Source organism: Callithrix jacchus, chromosome X (genome assembly GCF_049354715.1).
Source record: "Callithrix jacchus isolate 240 chromosome X, calJac240_pri, whole genome shotgun sequence".
Lineage (NCBI taxonomy): Eukaryota > Metazoa > Chordata > Mammalia > Primates > Cebidae > Callithrix > Callithrix jacchus.
The window spans coordinates 53,792,888-53,815,459 of NC_133524.1; the positions used below are offsets into that span (position 1 = coordinate 53,792,888).

The following is a 22,572-nucleotide window of genomic DNA, read 5'->3' on the forward strand; positions in this document are numbered from 1 at the left end:
GGAGGCTGAGGCAGGAGAATCACTTGAACCTGGGAGGCTGAGGTTGCAGTGAGCGGAGATTGCGCCACTGCACTCCTGCCTGGCGACAGAGTGAGACTCCGTTTTAAAAAAATATATACAAAAAATACAAAAAAAATTTAGCCGGGCATAGTGGTGCATGCCTGTAATCCCAGCTACTCGGGAGGCTGAGGCAGGAGAATCACTTGAACCTGAGAGGCTTAGGTTGTGGTGAGCTGTGATTGCACCATTGTACTTCAGCCTGGGCAACAAGAGCGAAACTCCACCTCAAAAAAAAAAAAAAAAGACTTCAGGAGCAAACAAGTTAGTTAGGTAAACTCTTCTACATACTTTAGATATTTGCTTTACTTATTAACTCTGTGTAAAGGGGATTTAGGCTGCTTTTAGCCAAGAACTATAGAAAAAACTTTTATTTCTGGCAGTGGATTGCAGAAAAAAGAAAAGAAAAAACTTTTAGACTTTCTAAAATGGTTTGAGACTATATTCTATAACTTTCTTTAATATTTTTCTTTTAATATTTTTGCTACTACTTTGAGTGAATTCCTACATTCTTACTCTGCTGCAGTCTGGAGTGCAGTGGTGTGATCTCCGCTCACTGTAATCTCTGTCTCCCGGGTTCAAGCTATTCTCCTGCCTCAACCTCCTGAGTAGCTGGGATTACAGGCGTGAGCTACCACGCTCGGCTAATTTTTGTATTTTTAGTAGAGACAGGATTTTACCATGTTGGGCAAGCTGGTCTCAAACTCCTGACTTCAGGTGATCCACCCACCTCGGGCCTCCCAAAGTGCTGAGATTATAAGCGTGAGCCATCTCACCGGCCTCAGCTCTATTACTTACTAGCTGAATGACCCTGGACAAGTTACTTAACTGATGTGCCTCAGTTTTCTCTTCTGTAAAATGGGTATAATCAAATTACTATTAGTAGGGTTGTTAGGAATAAATGAGTTAACAACTATATATTTTAAAAAGACCTGGAACAGTGCTTGGCCTTTAGCAAGAGCTACGATTATTCTTCAGAGCAGCATTTCTCATCCTTTTCTATGCTACAGACACCTCTTGCAGTCTGTTTAAGTCTGAGGAACCCCTTCCCAGAAGAATGCATGAGTCCTATAAGTAGGATTACAAAAGAAACCAATTATATTGGGGTACAATTTTCAAACTAATGAGAAACACATCTGTAATGTAGCAATATATGTGTTTTTATTAACACATTAAATAACAAGCACTATCAACAGGTCTAGTGATAACCATGATTTTTGAAATAGTGATGTTATTTTGAGAGATATGCAACAACCATAATAATGAAAATCTGATCTCTCTTAGTGGCAAAGCTACAAGTGCTAATATGACTACAGTTTGTTACCCACCTCCCCTAGAAGGACATGCTGCATTTCTGTTAGTAATAGTGAAAATAATGATGCAATTTCCTCTCCATCCAGTCCATGGGCTCTTTGAATTCTATTCACTGACTCCTCAGGAGTCTTTGGATCATGAGTTAAGAACTCTGCTTAGAGGGAACTCTCTGAACTTCTGGTTCTGAGGGCTGCCCAATTAAAAGAACTGTTTTTTTTAGCCCCCCGCCCCCACAAAAGAACTGTTTTTAGAGCAAATGGAAGCCATTAGGTGAACATTTCTCTCTTGCCACCTCCAAAATTGTCTCTACACACCCACACCATCCTTTCCTTGGGTCTCAGAAAAGTCCTGTTTAGGGCTTACCCTTCCACTGGGTTTTGGGTCCCAGCCCCTCCCACTTTCTTGGGGATTTCTGCCATTGAGCATCCTCTTTCTGGATTGCATGCACCTCTGTCTCAATATCATTAGAAAATAGGGAATAGGGGCTGAGTGCAGTTCACAGCTGTAATCCTAACATTTTGGGATGCTGAGGCAGGAGGATATCTTGATCCCAGGAGTTTGAGACTAGCCTGGGCAACATAGCAAGACCCTCTCTCCACACACAAAAAATGGAGACTAAAGTGATGTCAACATACTCAACAGTTTCGTTTCACATCTCATGGGAACCTGAGGGCCAGAGGTGCGCAAAGGGGCCCAGCAAGGATACCAGAACAAGCAACACACAGTATTGTGTCAGATTTGCCCTTCCAGGGGACACAGAAAAACAAAAGTGTTTTTCACTCCTGGGTGATCTTCACTCCTGGGAGATAAAAACCACAAGATAACCCATTCAACTGTTGTGGGCACCTGCAGTTACCTCTGCAAAGACAGAGCTGCACTGGTTCCAGCTGGCTCTGAGGTGACATTGACAAATATAAAGAATCCCAATTATACAGTCATTTATGTGAGGGGGGGAAAAAAGAACCCCAAGTAATGATTATGCAGAGCCTGTCATTTCTGAGTGAGCTGGGGCACAATCTGAATGATTGGTTTAAATGCTGAAGGACTGCGGGGGACATGAAAATTACTTTGGAGAGCATTTAAGAGGATGCTGAGGACACATGCTGCCTGAGTGTTTACCACTTGAATAAATGGGGCTGATGTCTGAATGATGATAGCCTCAGGTTATGATGACTTTACCATTGCCTAAATCAACTGCCATTTTTCAGGCTTTGTGTAATCAGACCTTTCTGGCTGTATTTGACGTATTCATCACTTGTTCTTCCTAGAAACTCCCACTTGGCTTCTGGGAAGCCTGATTCTCCTGATTTCTCGTACTCCCCTGACTGTACTTTTGTCTCCTCCCTGGGTCCTTTTTCTTCTGCCCCTTCCTAGGGAGATTATGCATCTCCTGGTTTTAATACTTCCTCTCTGCTGAGGACTTGCCAATCTCTATTTCGAGCTCATCTTCTCTGCTGAACTTCAGAATCATATAGCAAATAATTTGTTGGCCCTCTACACCAGACATCCTAAATTAAACTCAATCATTGCCCCCTAAACCTGCTCTATCTCAGTTGGTTGCAGTACTAACTTCCCAGACACCCAAGCCAGACCCTGGGACTCATGCCCTCTTCACACCATCTAAACAACTGCCAAGTCCTGCCGATTTAACTCCTACATACTTCTTGGATCTGGCACCTCCTCCCTTCTACTTTCCTATTATCACCATCCATAATCTCTTGCCAGTACTATTGCAACTGATCAGACTCCACTGTTGTTGTTTTAAGTGAATCATCCAAGAAGCCAGCAGAAACCTCTTCCTAAAATTCAATTTTTATTGTTACCTCCTTGCTTTTGAACTCCTTCAGTGTCCCCTCCTCACTTTTTTTTTTTTTTTTTTGAGACGGAGTCTTGTTCTGTCACCCAGGCTGGAGTACAGTGGTGATATCTCGGCTCATTGCAACCTCCACCTCCCAGGTTCAAGCAATTCTTGTGCCTCAGCCTCCCGAGTAGCTGGGACTACAGGCACCCACCATCACACCTGGCTAATTTTTGTATTTTTAGTAGACACGGGGTTTCACCATGTTGGCCAGGCTGGTCTCAAATGCCTGACCTCAGGTGATCCGCCCACCTTGGCCTCCCAAAGTGCTGAGATTACAGGTGTGAGCCACTGCCTCTGGCCCCTCCTCCTCACTTTTAAGGCTTTTCATAATCCAAGGGCTGCTGGCTAACTTTGGCCTCTATAACACTACACTTCCCAGGAACAACACACTACTCAACACCCCCATAGTAGTGTTGCCATATGAAGTATAGGATGCTCAGTAATTACATTTGAATTTCAGATAAACGATGAATAATATTTTAGCATAAGCATTCCTGTGCAATCTTTGGGACATGCTTATACTGTAAACCTATTTGTTATTTATCTGAAATTCAGCCTTGTGGGCACCCTATATTTTTATTTGCTAAATGTGGCAACCCTACCCCATAGATAACCCCTAGGATGATGAGATGCCCCTTCTGAGGGTCCTACAGCTCTGAACTAACACTTACCCACCTGAGAGACTGGGGATCTATTATGATCTCTGTATTCTTGCTACGCAACACAGAGAGCCTGGCACAGAACAGATGGCAGTGTTTGCTGAGTGAATGAATGCATACATATGTGTGACATAGCAATAAACCTGTATCTTCTGGTGGAATCTTTAAGTGTTGTGATCAGTATACAGTGTCAATTCCACTTATATCCACCTTCCCTTCACAGTCTTGGAAGAGTCACCTCATGGTTTACACGTCCCCCCAGGCTGGTGAGCTAGAAAGCCAGGAGTCATCTGTAGACTTAGGGAAGCCATTACAGGACCAGTGGGGTTTTCTGTCTTTTATATTCGGAGTGGGGAGGAACGGGAGGGAGACCACCATCTTCTGGCGATATGGAAGTCGAGAAAGGCAAACAGGAGGGAAACAAGAGAGGAAAAGAAGAGGATGTGAAAAGCCCGAAGGAAGGCAGGAGAGCAAGAAGGTAGGAATAAAGGCGAAGAAGCCGGAGCCAGCTGGCACCACAGCGAGAGTGACAGCCGCCGCCAGCAGGGGGCGGGAGCTGGGAGGAGGGAGGCTCGGGGAAGCCGCGCTGAGCCACTCTTCTCCTTCCCGGACTCTTCACCACCCCTTCCTTCTATCCGAGGCCAACACCCAGGGCTTGACCCTCTTGGGCTTCCTAGCTCTCCAGCCCGGGAGTTAGACTAGTTTTTCAACTCCCCGGGCCGAAAATCCGGGAAGACAACAATCCCGCTCCGAGCCCTCCAAGGTAGAGTTAGAAAAGACTTGGAACAGAATTAAACCGCTTTGGGGGAGATGAGTCAGCCCGGGCGGGGCTGCAGCTGCCAGTGAAACTCCTGCCAGTGTGATTGGGCAACAACCAGAAGTAGAGAGCCCGCGGGGTGGTGGTGCCATCCCTTAAAGGCAGTTTATGTAATAAGGCCTGATCGCACACCCACCAAAGGGGCGGCTGTGGGGTCAGCCTCAATTTCTTCCACTGTGAAGTGGGAATATGAATACGAAACGAATTATGTCTGCTAGGTGCCTGGGCTATAAAAAGCGGTCAGACAGTATTCACTGTCGTGCTTAGTGCCGCCGAGCCCTCCACCCTAGGCCACTTTCTCCATGTGGGACTGTCCCAAAGGCTAGGGTGTGGGGTGCAGTGGGGAGCCCCTGATCATCACCACAGGGAGCCCAAAGCGGTGAAGGAACCCGGTGAAGGGTCACAGGCAGGAGGCAAGTCTTTTATTTCTGCCACTTCCAGGTGAGGAAAGAAAGACGCCTGCTCCGGAACTAAGAGTTGGGTAGCGATGTACTGGCCTCACCCGCTTTAAGCAGAATCACCTTAAATTTACCATGTCTGTTATTCACTCATTCATTTTCTTTACCAGAGGGACTGCTGGTTAAACGGAAGGATTTACACTAAGACTCCAGTACGAGGCTGTACTATAGACCTGACCGAATGAGCGTGAGAAGACGAGACCTCAGGAGAGGTAGGAGGGCGACAGTGGGCACCCAGATCCACAGGTCCAGGGTCTAGCCTCCACCCACACCCGGTCTTTCGGGAGCGGGGGACGGCATCTGCGCATACGCTCCCCACCCAAGCCAGGTCCCCCGCGGGGTCAGCGGGCCCCCGCGTGGAGGTGCTGCCCGCGCATGCGTGTCCGGCTCACCTGGCGCTCCCAGTGCGGTCGGAGTGTCCCCAGTGGAGCTGGCAATGGAGAGGACGGAGGCACGGCCCATAGCGGGTGACTGTTATGACATATGGATAAAGGACCTGTGGATCTTGGTGCCCGCTGTCGCCCTCCTACCTTTCCTGAGGTCTCATCTTCTCACACTCACTCGGAGTGTGACAGCGACAGGCCACAGAGGGTGGTAAAGTGCGGCCGCCTGGGGCGGTTCCATTTGGCGCGGTGTAGAGGTCGCCCGGCAGTTGTGGTGGCTCCTTTCGCCAGGACTCAGCTGTGTGGTCCCCTGGGGGTACTAAAAACCAGAAGACGGAAGGGAGTGAATGTATTTGACTCGGAGGAAACCCCTCTTGAGCCTGCCCTCACATCCTTACAAGAAACCCAGACTGAGGTCCAGTCGTCCCCAATCTCCTCCCCGCCCCTTCCCTGACTCAAGACTAGATTTGGAGGGTAAACACACCCTACCCTATCCCCTTGAAGTCCTTCAGTGAGCTCCAAGGGTCTACCCCACATTCTGGGGGCCTCTGAGTCTAAGAGGAGGACCCATTGGACAGGGTGGAGTTGAGGGACTGGCTGTGGAGATGCCTCTGGCCTGGGGAAACCACTGCTTCCTCATCTGCCACTGAGACTGAGGAAGACCCGCAGATGGGTCTTGGCAAACACCAGGAAGAATACCTCCAGACCACCATTCAGGAAGTGAAGACAGTGGGATATTGGGTTAATAGGCTTGACCCCAGACCCCTGTAAGGAAAGGAAAGGCTGCTCCTTCTGCAGATGTGAAGTTGAAGAGGCTTCCAGGACCTTAAAGCCTAATGCTTCTTATGAATGAGAAGCATTCATACCCAATCATACTATTTAACTCACCATGTCTCCGGCTCTGTTGTGAGCATATTAACTCTTATTATTTCACTTTATTTTATTTTCAGACAGAGTCTCACTCTGTCACCCAGGCTGGAGTGCAGTGGCACAATCTCAGCTCACTGCAACCTCCGCCTCCTGGGTTCAAGCAATTCTGCTTCAGCCTCCTAAGTAGCCGGAATTACAGGTGTGTGCCACCACACCTGGCTAATTATTTATTTATTTATTGTATTTTTAGTAGAGAAAGGGTTTCACCATGTTGGCCAGGCTGGTCTCGAACTCCTGATCTCAGATGATTCACCCGCCTCGGCCTCCCAAAGTGCTGGGATTACAGGTGTGAGCCACCGCATCTGGCCCGTATTAACTCCTAATCCTCACAACAACCCTATGAGGTAGGCACTACCATCTTCCTCTTTTTTTTTTTTTTTTTGGAGGTAGAGTTTTGCTCTTGTTGCCCAGGCTGGAGTGCAATGGTGCCATCCCAGCTCACCACAAACTCCATCTCCCGGTTTCAAGCAATTCTTCTGCCTCAGCCTCCGGAGTAGCTGGGATTACAGGCATGCGCCACCACACCTGGCTAATTTTGTATTTTTAGTAGATGGAGTTTCTCCATGTTAGTCAGGCTGGTCTCAAACTCCCGACCTCAGGTGATCCGCCTGCCTCGGCCTCCCAAAGTGCTGGGATTACAGGTGTGAGCCACCACGCCCCATCCCCATCTCATTTTACAGATGAGGAAAGTGAGTACTGAAAAGTTAAGCCATTTCCCAAGATCTCACAACTAGTCAGGAGCAAAGCTGGACTTCAAACTCAGGCAGTCTGGCTCCAGAATCTGCACTCTTTTGAACACAAGTAATACTGCTCTAGGGAAGAGAACAGATAAGAGAGACCCAGTAAAGGTCAAGATTGGAACTCATTTCCCAAGCACCTTCTCTCGCACTATTTCAATCTTCCAAATGACCCTGTGAGGGAGGAAACTGAGGCAAAGAGAGGTTATGTACTGTTAAAGAAATATATTATTCACGACAGTGTTAAAGATGGCAGGGTCAGGCTTTATTCAAGGTCATGGTGACAGGTATGCGGACCACTGCAATGGGGTCTTGCAAAGGGAGAGAGATTGGACTCAACTCTTAAGTCCAACAATGACAAGTGGAGATTTGTAGCCAAGGAGCAAGGTGGGGGTCAGTGAATGGGAAATTACTAAGAGGAAACATCTAGGATAAGGGGTTTCCAGCTAAGCTGACTTGATAGGATTATTGCTGAAGGTAGGCCAGGATGATAAGAATCCAGGGTAGTCAGATAACAAGTGTGGGAGATTTCCCCTAAATTGACTTAGCGGGATTCTTGCTCAAACTAGATTCAATAAGGACAGAGAAAGTCCTTGTAAAGACCCTTTTAAGGACAGTTCAGGCCTAGTCAAGCAGAGTACATGGAGGAGCCTGACTAAGGTTTTGGTCAAAAGAGACAGTCTTTGTCAAGTATCTTGCCCAGCTGGGCAAGGCGGCACATGCCTGTAATTCCAGCACTTAGGGAGGCCAAGGTGGGAGGATCATTTGAAGCCAGGACTTTGAGACCAGTCTGGGTGACATAGCGATACCCCATCTCTACCCCAAAAAATGTTTTGGGTTTTTTTGAGACAGGGTCTTGATCTGTTGCCCAGGCTGGAGTACTGTGGCACGATTTTGCCTCACTTGCAGCCTTGACTTCTTGGGTTCAAGGGATCCTCCTGCCTCAGTCTCCAGAGGCGCTGGGACCACACTTGTGCACCACCACGCCCGGCTAACATTTTTTAAAATTTTTTGTAAAGAAGGGGTCTTACCATGTTGTCCAGGCTGGTCTCGAACTCCTGGGCTCACGCAATGCTCCCACCTAGGCCTCCCAAAGTGCTGGGATTACAGGAATGATGCACTGCACCCCGCTACAAAAAAAAAATTTTTTTTTTAATCTTGCCCTAGGTCATACAAGTAGTAGTTGGACCAAGTTGATGAAGCAGCCTGACTCAGGCAACAAGTTAGTTAACCAAGACAAAAAATGAGACTAAGATCCAAGAAGATCCAAGCCTTGAGGCCTTTCACTACTTCCTTTTTTTTTTAAGACGGGGTTTCACCATGTTAGTCGGGCTGGTCTTGAAATCCACCCGCCTTGGCCTCCAAAGTGCTTGGATTACAGGCGTGAGCCACCACGCCCGGCCTACTTCCTTTTTTTTTTTTTTTTTGAGGCGGAGTCTAGCTCTGCTATCCACACTGGAGTGCATTGGCACAATCTCAGCTCACTACAACCTCCATCTCCCAGGTTCAAGCAATTCTCCTGCCTCAGCCTCTGAGTAGCTGGGATTACAGGCATGTGCCACCACACCTGGCTAATTTTTTGTATTTTTAGTAGAGACAAGGTTTCACCGAGTTGGCCAAGCTGGTCTCACACTCCTATCTCAGGTAATCCACTTGCCTCGGTCTCCCAAAGTGCTGGGATTACAGGCATAAACCACCACACCCGGCCCACTGCATGCATTTTAACAAACATTTATTTGTTCATTCAGCAGATGTTTATTGTGCTGGGTGTTCTTGGAGGCACTGAGGATTCAGCAGTGAACAAAACAGACCTGGTCCCTGAAAGTCTCTGAAGGAGGGTGAAGGTAAAGATAAACACAGCTGACATTAGTGGTAAAAACCGATTTTATTCAGTAACTACTGACAGTAGAGGAAAGAGCTGAACTTCATTCTCATTTCCACAGAGGCGACTAGGAGTTTTGTTTTGTTTTGGTTTTTGAGACTGAGTCTCACTCTGTCCCCCAGGTTGGAGTGCAGTGGCGCAATCTTGGCTCACTGCAACCTTCCAGGTTCAAGGGATTCTCTTGCCTCAGTCTCCTAAGTAGCAGGGGTTAGGGGTGTGTGCCACCACGCCCGGCTCATTTTTGTATTTTTAGTAGAGATAGGGTTTCACCAGGTTGGTCAGGTTGGTCTCAAACTCCTGACCTCAGGCCATCTGCCCACCTCGGCCTCCCAAAGTGCTGGGATTACAGGCATGAGTCCCTGCCCCAGGCCCGTGACTAGGAGTTTTAAAGAAAGAATGAGGGAGTAGGGAGGAGGATCAAGTGGGGACTCACATAGAATCAAGGAAGTGAAAAATTACAAAAAAGTGGACAAGAGGGTTGGTCAGGGTAAATACAATTAAGCCAGCTGCATCTGCTGGCTGGAAATGAACAAAGTTAGGATTCCTTCCTCCCACAGACAGTGGGAGACAGAGGCCCTATCCTTCTTGATTATTACATTTTAAAGGAATGGCTTTCAGGTCCTTGAGAAACATTCTTGAGTTGTAAGAGATACATGCATGTATATCTCTTAAGGGACAAAGGAAGGATTCACAATAGTAAACTTTTTCCTTTTTTTTCTTTTTTTTGGACTAAGTTTCGCTCTTGTTGCCCAGGCTGGAGTGCAACGGTGCTGTCTCAGCTCACTGCAACCCCGGGTTCAAATGATTCTCCTGCCTCAGCCTTCCGAGTAGCTGGGATTACAGGCATGTACCACCACGCCTAGCTAATTTTGTATTTTTAGTAGAGACAGGGTTTCTCTATGTTAGTCAGGTTAGTCTCAAACTCCTGACCTCAGGTGATCCGCCCGCCTCGGCCTCCCAAAGTGCTGGAATTACAGGTGTGAGCCACTGCGCCCGGCCTCATAATGGTAAACATTTTCTTAGCGCTAAGAAGGTGGTCAGGACCCATCCTTGTCAGGTGTTGGCTAGGACGAATGATAACATTGTTTTGACAGCCCTCAGCTTTTTCAGACTGGAACTCAAAAGGAGCTGGGCTGCCCCCAAGTGGTAGCCTTAGGCTGCTATAAGCTATGCCAAAGTTTGGTGAAGTCTCTAAGTGCAGGGGTTTGAATGCAGTGTTCCTGCACAGAGTTGGTGCAGTTCGAGGGGGACTGTGGAACCAACAATAACATGTAAATGACTTTCAGGTAGTGATATTTGAAGACAAGGGAGGTTGGGAGAAGGAATTGACTATTTTGGTGAACTGAGAATCCAGAAATACAAAGGCTTGGGAAGAACAAGTGAAAATCCCTGAGGCAGGACCAGGCCTGTCTTTTGCTCGGGCAGGAGGGAAGGACCATGTTCCTGGAGCACGGGTAGCTCTCAATGAAAGTGAACAGGGTGGGACTAAGGCAGGGGATGGTGGGACAATTGAAGTCTGAAATCTTGGAGATACTCAGGAGTCAGATCACAAGGATTATGTGTCACCAGGCCCACCCCGTAAAGTCATGCAAATTTGCTCTGTATAAGGGCAGCTTGTGCTGAAAGGATGAGGACAGGGACCTAAAATTGCACCTGTACTATGTTCACCAAGTTGTATAGTGCATCCTGGTACAGGGCCCTGTCAGCCAGCAGAAAAAGGTGCCTTTTCCTAATAACTACAAGCTAGGCAAACTGTGAGCCAGAGGGGCTGCATTTGCCTAGAGGGGCACTGCGGTGGTCTGAATGTTTGTGCCCCCTCCCCACCAAATTAATAAATTGAAATCCTAACCCCCGGGCCGGGCGCGGTGACTCACGCCTATAATCCCAGCACTTTGGGAGGTCGAGGCGGGTGGATCATGAGTTCAAGAGATCAGACCATCCTGGTCAACAAGGTGAAACTCCGTCTCTACTAAAAACACAAAAATTAGCTGGGCATGGTGGTACGCGCCTGTAGTCCCAGCTACTCGGGAGGCTGAGGCAGGAGAATTGCTTGAACCCAGGAGGCGGAGGTTGCGGTGAGCCAAGATCGTGCCATTGCACTCCAGTCTGGGTAACAACAGTGAAACTCAGTCTCAAAAAAAAAAAAAAGAAAAGAAATCCTAACTCCCAAGGTGATGTTATTGGGAGATGGGACCCCTTGGGAGGTGGGCTCCACCTTCATGGGTGGGATTAGTGCCCTTATAAAACAGGCCCAAGGAAGCTCAATCGCTCCTTCAACGAGGTGAGGACACTGAGAAGGTCTTATCTATGATGAGTGGGTCCTAGGTGGGTCCTCACGAGACACTGAATCTGCCAGTGCCTTGATCTTGGACTTTGCAGCCTCCAGAACTGTGAGAAATGAATCTCAGTTGTTTATAAGCTACCCAGTTTATGGGTTTTTTTTTTCTTTTGTTATAGCAGCCCAAATAGACTAAGACAGGCACTTTTGTCTAAATAGCATGAAGGGGGCCGGGCACGGTGGCTCATGCTGTAATCCCAGCACTTTGGGAGGCCAAGGCAGGCAGATCACCTGAGGTTCAAGACCAGCCTGGCCAACATGGTGAAACCCCGTTTCTACTAAAAATACAAAAATTAGCCAGGTGTGGTACGTGCACCTGCAGTCCCAGCTATTGGGGGTTTGAGGCAGGAGAATCGCTTGAACTCGGGAGGCAGAGGTCACAGTGAGCCAAGATCGTGCCACTGCACTCCAGCCTGGGTGACAGAGTGAGACTCTGTCTAAAAAAAAAAAAAACCCAATAATAATAATAAATAGCATGAAGATGTTCTTTGGGTTAGCTGTGGCTTGTGGGCTGGGCGCTGAGCTAGCAGCTGCCACAGTAGCAGACCAGTTATGAGGTTATTGAAAACACCGAGGCAGCTGTCCCAAGAAAAGCTCACACCTGTAATCCCAGCACTTTAGGACACTGAGGTGGGTGGATTACCTGAGGTCAGGAGTTTGAGACCAGCCTGGCTAACATGGTGAAACCCTGTCTCTAATTTTAAAAATACAAAAATTAGTCAGGCGTGGTGGTGGTCGCCTGTAAGCCCAGCTACTCTGGAGGCTGAGGCAGGAGAATCGCTTGAACCTGGGAGGCAGAGGTTGCAGTGAGCCGAGATTGTGCCACTGCACTCCAGCCTGGGCAACAGAGTGACACTCCGTCTCAAAAAAAAAAAAAAACCATGAAAAATGAGTTTATTTTACCTTATTACAATGGCCCATAGTGGCTGTTCAATGGGCATGTTCAGTACCTCCAAGGAGAAACTGCAGTGACAGCTGTAAAGGGAAAGGATGATATTATGTTCAGGTATTCATTGATATTTGAGAGTGACTTCATCCAGATGAATGAACCCTTCTTTCCCCTCTTCCTTCTGCATTCCCTTCTCTCTCCCCACTCAGGTCCTTCCTCAGTCTGTCTCACATTCCTTTTCTTTTCTTTTTTTTTTTGAGACAGAGTCTTGGTCTGTCACCCAGGCTGGAGTGCAACGGTGGGATCTTGGCTCACTGCAACCTCTGCCTCCTAGGTTCAAACAATTTTCGTGCCTCAGCCTCCCAAATAGCTGGGATTACAGGCATGCATACCATGCCTGGCTAATTTTTGTATTTTTAGTAGAGATGGGGTTTACCATGTTGGTCAGGCTGGTCTCGAACTCCTGAGCTCAAGTGATCTGCCTGCCTCAGCCTCCCAAGGTGCTGGGATTACAGACATGAGCCACCACGCATGGACTCCTTTTAGTTTCTTCCCCAGAGCACTTATTAAGCACTAATATGTGCAGCACATGCAAAAATGTCCTCAGTGATGTCCCCAAAATCAGGTACAGGAAACAGACAAGTTTTTAAAAAATTTCTTGAGTTATCAATTTATGCATCTCTATCTTACAAAAAGAATTTGGAGCAGCTGTCAATTCCAAGATTTATCTTTTCCTGCCCCTGTACCAGGATGGACAGCAGAACTAAGCTAGGGCAAGATGATTAGAATTCTTTTATTTATTTTGTTTTAAAAATGTTTATATTACAGGCCAGGCATGGTGGCTCACACCTGTAATCTCAGTACTTTGGGAGGCTAAGGTCGGCGGATTGATTGAGCTCAGGGGTTTGAGACCAGCCTGGACAACATAGCAAAACACCATCTCTACAAAAAATACAAAAACTAGCCAGGCATGATGATGCATGCTTGTAATGCCAGCTACCTGGGAGACTGAGGCAGAAGAATTGCCTGAACCTGGGAGGCGGAGGTTGCAGTGAGCTGAGATCATGCCACTGCACTCCAGCCTGGGTGACAGAGGGAGACCCCATCTCAAAAAAAAAAGTTTATATTATATATTTGTGTTGTATATATTTTATCTTCTTTTCAAGTGTTCAGAAGGGAATAATAGAAAATAAAACACTCCCAGGCCAGGCGCAGTGGCTCACGCCTGTAATCCCAGCACTTTGGGAGGCCGAGGCGAGTGGATCATGAGGTCAAGAGATCGAGATTATCCTAGCCAACATAGTGAAACCCCATCTCCATTAAAATACAAAAATTAGCTGGGTGTGGTGGCACGCACCTGTAGTCCCAGCTACTCAGGAGGCTGAGGCAGGAGAATTGCTCGAACCTGGGAGGCAGAGGTTTCAGTAAGCCAAGATCGCACCACTGCACTCCAGCCTGGCACCTGGCAACAGAGTGAGACTCTGTCTCAAAAAAAAGCTGGCCATGATGTCTCACTCCTGTAATCCCAGCACTTTGGGAGGCCGAGGAGGGCGGATCACGAGGTCAGGAGTTCAAGACCAGTCTGGTCAACATAGTGAAACCCCGGCTCAACTAAAAATACAAAAAATTAGCCGAGTGTGGTGTTGTGCACCTGCAATCCCAACTACTCGGGAGGCTGAGGCAGAAGAGTAGCATGAACCCAGAAGGCAGAGGTTGCAGTGAGCCGAGATCGCACCATTGTACTCCAGCCTGGACAACAGTGCAAGATTCCATCTCAAAAAAAAAATAGGCCGGGCATGGTGGTTCACGCCTGTAATCCTAACACTTTGGGATGCCAAGGTGAGTGGATCACCAGAGGTCAGGAATTCAAAACCAGTCTGGCCATCATGGTGAAACCCCATCTTTAAAAAAAAAAAAAATAGGCTGGCCGCGGTGGCTCACGCCTATAATCCCAGCACTTTGGGAGGCCGAGGCGGGTGGATCACGAGGTCAAGAGATCAAGACCATCCTGGTCAACAAGGTGAAATCCCGTCTCTACTAAAAATACAAAAAATTAGCCGGGCATGGTGGCGCGTGCCTGTAATCCCAGCTACTCAGGAGGTTGAGGCAGGAGAATTGCCTGAACCCAGGAGGCAGAGGTTGTGGTGAGCCAAGATCGCGCCATTGCACTCCAGCCTGGGTAACAAGAGTGAAAACTTCGTCTCAAAAAAAAAAAAAAAAAAACAAGAAGGGTGAGCAACCAGTGGACAGGCAAGTGGGAGGGAGAGGAAAGGAGCACGGAGAAGAGGGTAGGAGGGAAGGGTGGAAAAGAGAAGGAAAAACAGGGGGGTAGAACCAGCCGAGGGAGCTGTATAGCTTTAAATCTATCAGTGATTCTCATGTTCAACCTTGGCCACTCATTGGGATCACCTGGGGAGCTTTGCCAACTAGCGATGCCTGGAATCCACCCCCAGAAATTCTAATATAATTGGCCTGGAGGGAGGTCTGAACAGGAGGATGTTTAAAAGCTCCCCAGCTGGTTTGAATGTATAGTTGGGTTGCAAGCCATTGACTAAGCAAAGCAATTTGTCAGGCAGTAAATGAGCTGAGGAGGCGGAACTCAAAGCCTGGCTTGTTAACATTAATAAGATCTTACGCCTTGAAGGCTGGCTTGATAATTCGATGTAAATAAGGTATTGAGATGTTAGGCCTAGATTCCATCAACAGAAATGGGCTAAAATGAAGGAGGTGATAATCCATTTTCCTTAGTGTTGTTCATACTAGTCTTACACTATTGTGTTCAGTCACTGGGGCTTTGACTTGAAGGAGAGACCAGCAATTTTCACAATGAATACCAGTAAACCCCTACAGAGTAACAGAATTCAGCAAACACTCTAAGTACTTCCTTTATGCTGGGCCTGCGCTACAGGGAAAGAAGGCAGATATGGTAAGATCATAATCCTTGCCCTCAAGAAGCTCAGACAAACAGGCATATATACAGGCAATTAACTCAATGGGCTAAGTGCTAGAGATAAGTCCAAGGAACAGAAAGCAGAGAACACCTAATTCTACCTTGGGAAGATTGGCAGAGGGGCTCAGGGTAGGCCTCACAGGAGGGCTGCATGAGTGAACTGAGTCTTGAAGGTTGAGTAGGCGTTGGTTAAGGGCAGGGTTGAGGCTGGGAGTTAGGAAGAGGAGGTGCAAAGGCTTAGGGTGGTAAAGCACATGGAATACGTATGTGGCAGGGGAGAAGCAGGTGATGAGGCTGGAAAGATGGGGCCTGTGTGCCATACCCAGGAGTCCTGGCTCGACCCTGTAGGCAGCCAGGCATCATCAAATCAAGATGGGCAGGGGAGACCTACGTTAATTTTAGCTAAATAATTATAAGCTTGCTTGGCTCAGAGTACACTGAAGTTTATACACCAAACTAAACTGTATTATTGGTGCAGTTAATCAGAAATCAAGCAGCAACAGGAGGCCTAAGGTAAAGACCATCCGAGAGCTCAATGACCCCAGGGAACACCTCAGGATGGTTGCAGAGCAGGCAATACTGCTAAGGTCCCATGAATGTCTTCTCAACAAGGAGACTGCATGAGGGTCTCATCAAGAGGGATTATGCAAAGATCTCTGACAAGGGAGGTGACCTCTGCTCACAAGATCTGGAGGGTCTTTGCAGATGGGAGCTGGTGAGGAGGAGAAAAGCCTTGCAGGGCAGAAATCACGGAACACCTCAGGCTCTGCCTAGGTTCTCGGAATATGGAGCGATTTTATTTTATTTATTTTTTTGAGACAGAGTTTTGCTGTTGTTACCGAGACTGGAGTGCAATGGCACGATCTTGGCTCACCGCAACCTCCGCCTTCTGGGTTCAAGCAATTCTCCTGCCTCAGCCTCCCGAGTAGCTGGGACTACAGGCACCCACCACCATGTCCCGCTAATTTTTGTATTTTTAGTAGAGACGGGGTTTCACTTTGTTGACCAGGATGGTCTTGATCTCTTGACCTTGTGATCCACCCGCCTCGGCCTCCCAAAGTGCTGGGATTTATAGGCTTGAGCCACCTCGCCAGGCCAATGGAGCGATTTTAATTGCTCTTTGTCCTCAATGCTCGGGAGATAAAAGCCCCTGGATGCATTGGGTGTGGTCGGACAAGGTGATGTGGCTGCACCCTGATAACAACAGGTGATAAACTCAGAGTACTAGTTTAATATATCTTAGAAGGATCTCAAGTGCTCTCCCCTGATATCTCACCTACCTCTTCACCCTCGCCTTTCACGCCCATAAGATCAATGAGATTATGCACATAATAAAAGTGTTTTGGAGCCCAGAGCTCGAGGCCAACACGATTCCCATGCTTGCGTTGGTCTCCTGGACCCATGCTGTAAATTCTACTCTTGTGTCTCTGTCTTTATTTCCTTTTCTCAACCCTCGTCACCGCTGGGACTAAGGGCACCCACGTACGGGGTTGGGGCTGGTACCCAACCGGGCCTTATGGAGAGGAGCCATCTAAGCTGGGTCTTGGAGGATGAGTAGAATTTCAATAGGCAGGGATGTGGGATGAAGAAGAAGGCTTCCCAAGACGGGGCCAGAGCAGAGAGAATAGTGTGAGTGAAGGTGTGGAGGCAGGATGAGCTAGTGTGAGTGAAGGTGTGGAGGCAGGATGAGCTTGGCATGTGTCAGACACAGTGAAGGAATCAATCCTCTGATCCTCTGGTAGGAGTGATCACAGTCATCTGGGGCACTTTTTAAAATGTCTCTTTTTTTTTTTTTTTTGGAGGCAGAGTCTGGCTCCGTCGCCCATGCTGGAGTGCAGTGGTGTGATCTCGGCTCACTGCAACCTCCACCTCCTGGGTTCAATCGATTCTCCTTCCTCAGCCTCCCGAGTAGCTGGGACTACAGGCATGTGCCACCACACCTGGCTAATTTTTGTACTTTTAGTAGATACCAAGTTTTGCCATGTTGGCCAGGCTGGTCTTGAACTCCTAGCCTCAAGTGATCCACCTGCCTTGGCCTCCCAAAGTGCTGGGATTACAAGCATGAGCTACCATAACTGGCCAAAATATCTTCTTTTGTTTCTTTACTTTCTTAATAAACTTACTTTAAATTAAAAATAAAAAGGCCTGGTGTGGTGGCTCATGCCTGTAATCCCAGCACTTTGGGAGGCCAAGGCAGGAGGATTGCCTGAGCTCAGGAGTTTGAGACCAGCCTGGGCAACATGGAGAGACCCTGTCTCTATAAATAAATAAATAAATAAATAAATAAATAAATAAAAATTATAAAAAGAGAAGGATAAGATATCAATCCCTGGCCTGTACTCCCCTCCCATCCTCCAAGATGATTCTGATGTATATGGTCTCGTAGTGGAGCCCTCGCATCAGTATATCTTAAAAGTCCCCCACGAGGCTGGGCGTGGTGGCTCACGCCTGTAATCCAAGCACTTTGGAGGCCAAGGCAGGCGGATCACCTGAGGTCGGGAGTTCAAGACCAGCCTGACCAACATGGTGAAACCCCGTCTTTTTTTCTCTTTTTAAAGATGGGGTTTCACCATGATGGCCAGGCTGATCTTGAGCTCCTGACCTCAGGTGATCCACCCACCTCGGCCTCCCAAAGTGCTAGGATTACAGGCGTGAGCCACTGCGCCCAGCCGAAACCCCGTCTTTTAAAAAAATAAAGTCCCCCACGTGATGATAATCTGCAGCTGGGTTTGAGAGCCACAGCTGTAGGGCAGCTGTTGAGGACACGGGTGGAAAGGTTGACTAGAGCCAGATACCAGTGACTATAAATTAGCTAATGTTTATTGAACACACACACATATATATATATATATATATATATTTTTTTTTTTTTTTTTTGAGACACGGTCTCTGTTGCCCAGGCTGGCGTGCACAGGTGCAATCATGGCTCACTGCAACCTCGACCTGCTGGGCTTAAGTGAGCCTACCACCTCAGCCTCCTGAGTAGCTGGGACCACAGGCATGTGCCACCTTGCCCAGCTAATTTTTAAAATTTTTTTATAGAGACAGAGTCTTACTATGTTGCTTAGGCTTGTTTGGAACTCCTGAGCTCAAGTGATCCTCCCACCTCAGTCTCCCAAAGTGCTAGGATTATAGGCATGAGCCACCGTGTCTGGCCTATTTAATGTTAACTGTGTACCATTTGCTTAGTGTGTATTAATCCATTTAATCCTCACAACTCTATGAGGATAAGTACTATTATCATTCTTGTGTTGCAGCTGTGGAAATGTAATTTGTGCAACATCATGTGCCAAAGTGGCAGTCTGGCTTTCAAGGCATACCCTAGAAGGGTTTGTATTCCAGGCCAAGAGGTTAGTTTTTCTTCAGTAACCACCTTTGTTAGTTCAATGTGTATTCATCCAGAAGTTTTCTTTATGTATCTGCAAGCAAGTACCCATACACATTTCCCCCTTTCTTTCTTTCTTTTTTTTTTTTTTGAGACAGAGTTTCGCTCGTGTTACCCAGGCTGGAGTGCAATGGTGCGATCTCGGCTCACCGCAACCTCCACCTCCTGGGTTCAGGCAATTCTCCTGCCTCAGCCTCCTGAGTAGCTGGGATTACAGGCACACGCCACCATGCCCAACTAATTTTTTATATTTTTAGTAGAAACGGGGTTTCACCACGTTGACCAGGAAGGGTTCGATCTCTTGACCTCGTGATCCACCCGCCTCGGCCTCCCAAAGTGCTGGGATTACAGGTTTGAGCCACCGCGCCCGGCCACATTTCCCCCTTTCTTACTCAAAAGGTAGCATACTCTTTTTTGCTTGTTTGTTTTGAAGATGGAGTCTCACTCTGTTGCCCAGGCTGGAGCGAAGTGGTACAATTTGGCTCACTGCAACCTCTGCCCCATGGGTTCAAGCAATTCTGCCTCAGCCTCTTGAGTAGCTGGGATTACAGGCATGTGCTAAAAAGGTAGCATACTTTATACACCTTCTGTGACTTGCTTTTATGAACCATGTATCCTGGAAATCATTACAAATCAGTACATAGAGAGCTTCACCGTTCTTTTTTTTTAACAGCTCGTTAGCATTTCTTTGTGTGCATGTACCCTACTTGATTTCATCTTGGATTGGTTTCAAATTCTAGCCATCAAAATGCTGTAATGAATAATCTTGTTTATGTGCCATTTTGCATATTCACAGAAATGAAATTGCTGGGTTAAGAGGTAGGTAGATGTGCATTTGCAATTTCAGTAAGTGTTGCCAAATTGTCCCCTGTAGATGTACTGTTTTGCATTTCTACCTGCAACATATGACAGTATGTAGGCACTTAAAACATTTTAGATTCGGGGGGTACATGTACAGGTTTGTTACATAGATATATTGCATGATGCTGAGGTTTGGGCTTCTATTGTATCTGTTACCTGAATAATGAATATAGCACCCAATGGGTAGCTTTTTTCTTTCTTTCTTTTGTTTTTGTTTTTGACAGGATCTTGCTCTGTCACCCAGGCGGGAGTGTAGTGGCACGATTTTGGCTCACTGCTACCTCCATCTCCTGGGTTCAAGCGATTCTCCTGCCTCAGCCTCCCAGGTAGCTGAGACTACAGGCATGTGCCACCATGCCCAGCTAATTTTTGTATCTTTAGTAGAGATGGGGTTTCACCTGTTGCCCAGGGTGATCTTGAACTCCTTTGAACAGAAGAGGGAGCTATAACCATGAACGTAGAAGAGCTTTCCTTCTAAACATGCCAGAAAATTAATGTCGTATTAAAGAATGGAAGTCAAATTCTGTAAAAATTTATTGTAATAAAAAGAAAACACAGAGCAGAATGACCTCACTACAGATGAGAGTATGCCAGAAAGACGTGCCTCCAAAACAGATGAAAATTCTATCCTAATATTGCCAAATGAACTCAAAGAGATTAAGATACGAGGCGGGATGGGGAGGGAAAGAAAAAAAGATATGAAAGAGGCTGGGCACACTTTGGGAGGCTGAGGCAGGAGGATCACCTGAGGTCGGGAGTTCGAGACCAGCCTGACCAACATGGAGAAACACCGTCTGTACTAAAAATACCATTGCATTCCAGCCTGGGCAACAAGAGCAAAACTCCATCTCAAAAAAAAAAAAAAAAAAAAAGATATGAAAGAAATACATCAGAAAGAGTAAATTCAGAAATGGGTAATAGAATATGAGAAAGATTAGGAACAAAGAGTCATTTCAGAAATGCAGACAAAAGTAGAAGGAAGCTGGCTGTGGTGGCATGCATCGGTAGTCCCAACTACTCAGGAGGCTGAAGTGGAAGGATTGCTTGAGACCAGGAGTAATTTGAGGCTACAGTGAGCCATGATTGCGCCACGGCACTCCAGCCTAGTCAACAGAGTGAGACTCTCTCTAAAAACAAACAGACAAAACTGGAAGCAACATAAGAGCAAATAAAAGTAACAGATAATGGCTTAAGAGAAAGAGAGAAAAAGGAGGAAGTATTTTAAGGTCAAAAAGAAATAAAAAGCCTTCTGGTTTTAACATGAACATATAAAGAAGTGGAAAGAAACTCCTAACCTCACAAGAAAAACCCTAGGCAGGGAGCAAATGAACAACTGCATGAACGCATCAGAGAACTGAGATCATAGGACAGGGACCATTCTGAAATCTAGAGAGAGACTCAGTACCTGCAGAGAGACACAAGACCGGAGCATTTGCTTACCTGAGGCTGAAGCCACCAGATGCTTTATGAGCTGATAGGAAGTTTAAATTCGAAATGTTGATGAGTTGCTGAAGGCCAAATGCAGGCTGCGGAAAGAGTGTGAAGCTTTTGGGGACCTCTGTCATAGGGGCTTTCCCACCCTTTTGCAGGCTATTTTTAAATTATTGTTATTGTTTTTGTTTTTGTTTTTTTTTTTTTGAGATGGAGTCTTGCTCTGTCACCCAGGCTGGAGTGCAATGGATTGGTCTCGGCTCACAGCAACCTCCGCCTCCCAGGTTCAAGTGATTCTCCTGCCTCAGCCTCCTGAGTAGCTGGGATTACAGGTGTTCTCCACCACGCCTGGCTATTTTTATATTTTTAGTAGAGACGGGGTTTCACCATGTTGGCCAGGCTGGTTTCGAACTCCTGGTCTCGTGATCCGCCTGCCTTGACCTCCCAAAGTGCTGGGATTACAGGTGTGAGCCACCATGCCCAGCCTAAAATTATTATTATTATTTTGAGACAGAGTCTCGCTCTGTCACCCAGGCTGGAGTGCAATGGCTTGCTCTCAGCTCACTGCAACTTCCGCCTCCCGGGTTCAAGCTATTCTCCTGCCTCAGCCTCCCAAGTTGCTGGAATTACAGGCACGCACCGCCATACCCACCTAATTTTTTTTATATTTAGTAGAGACGAGGTTTCACCAATGTTGGCCAAGCTGGTCTTGAACTCCTGACCTCAGGTGATCCACCCGCCTTGGTCTCCCAAAGTGCTAGGATTACAGGCATGAGCCACTGCGCCCGGTCTAAAATATTTATTTATTTATTTATTTATTTATTTTTAGTAGAGACAAGGTCTCACCATGTTACTTTGGCTGGTCTTGAACTCTTGGGATCATGCAATCCACCCACCTTGGACTCCCAAAAGGTTGGGATTACAGGCATAAACCACCACACCTGGCTAACTTTTCCAGGTTTTTATTCCAGAAACCTCACCAGGCTCACTGGATGAACAGAGAGAATCTGGATAAAGATTCCGACTTCCCCGCCGTGGTGCTAGCTGGAGGAGGGAAAGAGTAACCACACCGCCTAGACCACCTAGCCTGTCACCCTTACAGAACAAATGGCTTAATCTACAGGGGAAAGTGTAAGTCTTATTTGAGGGACTATGTCCCAGGTACAAGATCTCTTAATTCTTTGGGGATCTGTGTATTAGGGTGTGATATCTACGATCTATTTGGGGTTCGGCTTCTCAGGGTTAACTTAAATAATAGACAGGCTCTCTAAAGAAAAAGATATTCAGCTGGGCACAGTGGCTCACGCTTGTAATCCCAGCAGTTTGGGAGGGTGAGGTGGGCAGATCACAAGGTCAGGAGTTCGAGACCAGCCTGGACAATGTGGTGAAACCCCGTCTCTACTAAACGTACAAAAATTAGCTGGGTGAGGTGGCAGGCACCTGTAGTCCCAACTACTGGAGAGGCTGAGTCAGGAGAATTGATCTCTTGAACCCGGGAGGCGGAGGTTGCAGTGAGCTGAGACTGAGCCATTGCACTCCAGCCTGGGCGACAGAGCAAGACTCCATCTCAAAAAAAAAAAGAAAAGAAAAGAAAGAAAAAGAAAAAGATACTCATTCAGG

At 47.1% G+C, this 22,572-nt stretch overlaps 1 long non-coding RNA gene across 1 annotated transcript in view; it reads left to right on the plus strand.

Annotated features, from left to right (window-relative positions):
- Nucleotides 1-4,519: 4,519 nt before the first annotated feature.
- The window catches only part of LOC108589789 (uncharacterized), a 58,324-nt gene continuing 40,271 nt past the window's right edge, over nt 4,520-22,572 (plus strand). The window contains exons 1-2 of the long non-coding RNA XR_013531745.1: nt 4,520-4,654; nt 8,968-9,060. This is a non-coding gene — a long non-coding RNA (uncharacterized LOC108589789). The remainder of the gene's footprint in view (nt 4,655-8,967; nt 9,061-22,572) is intronic.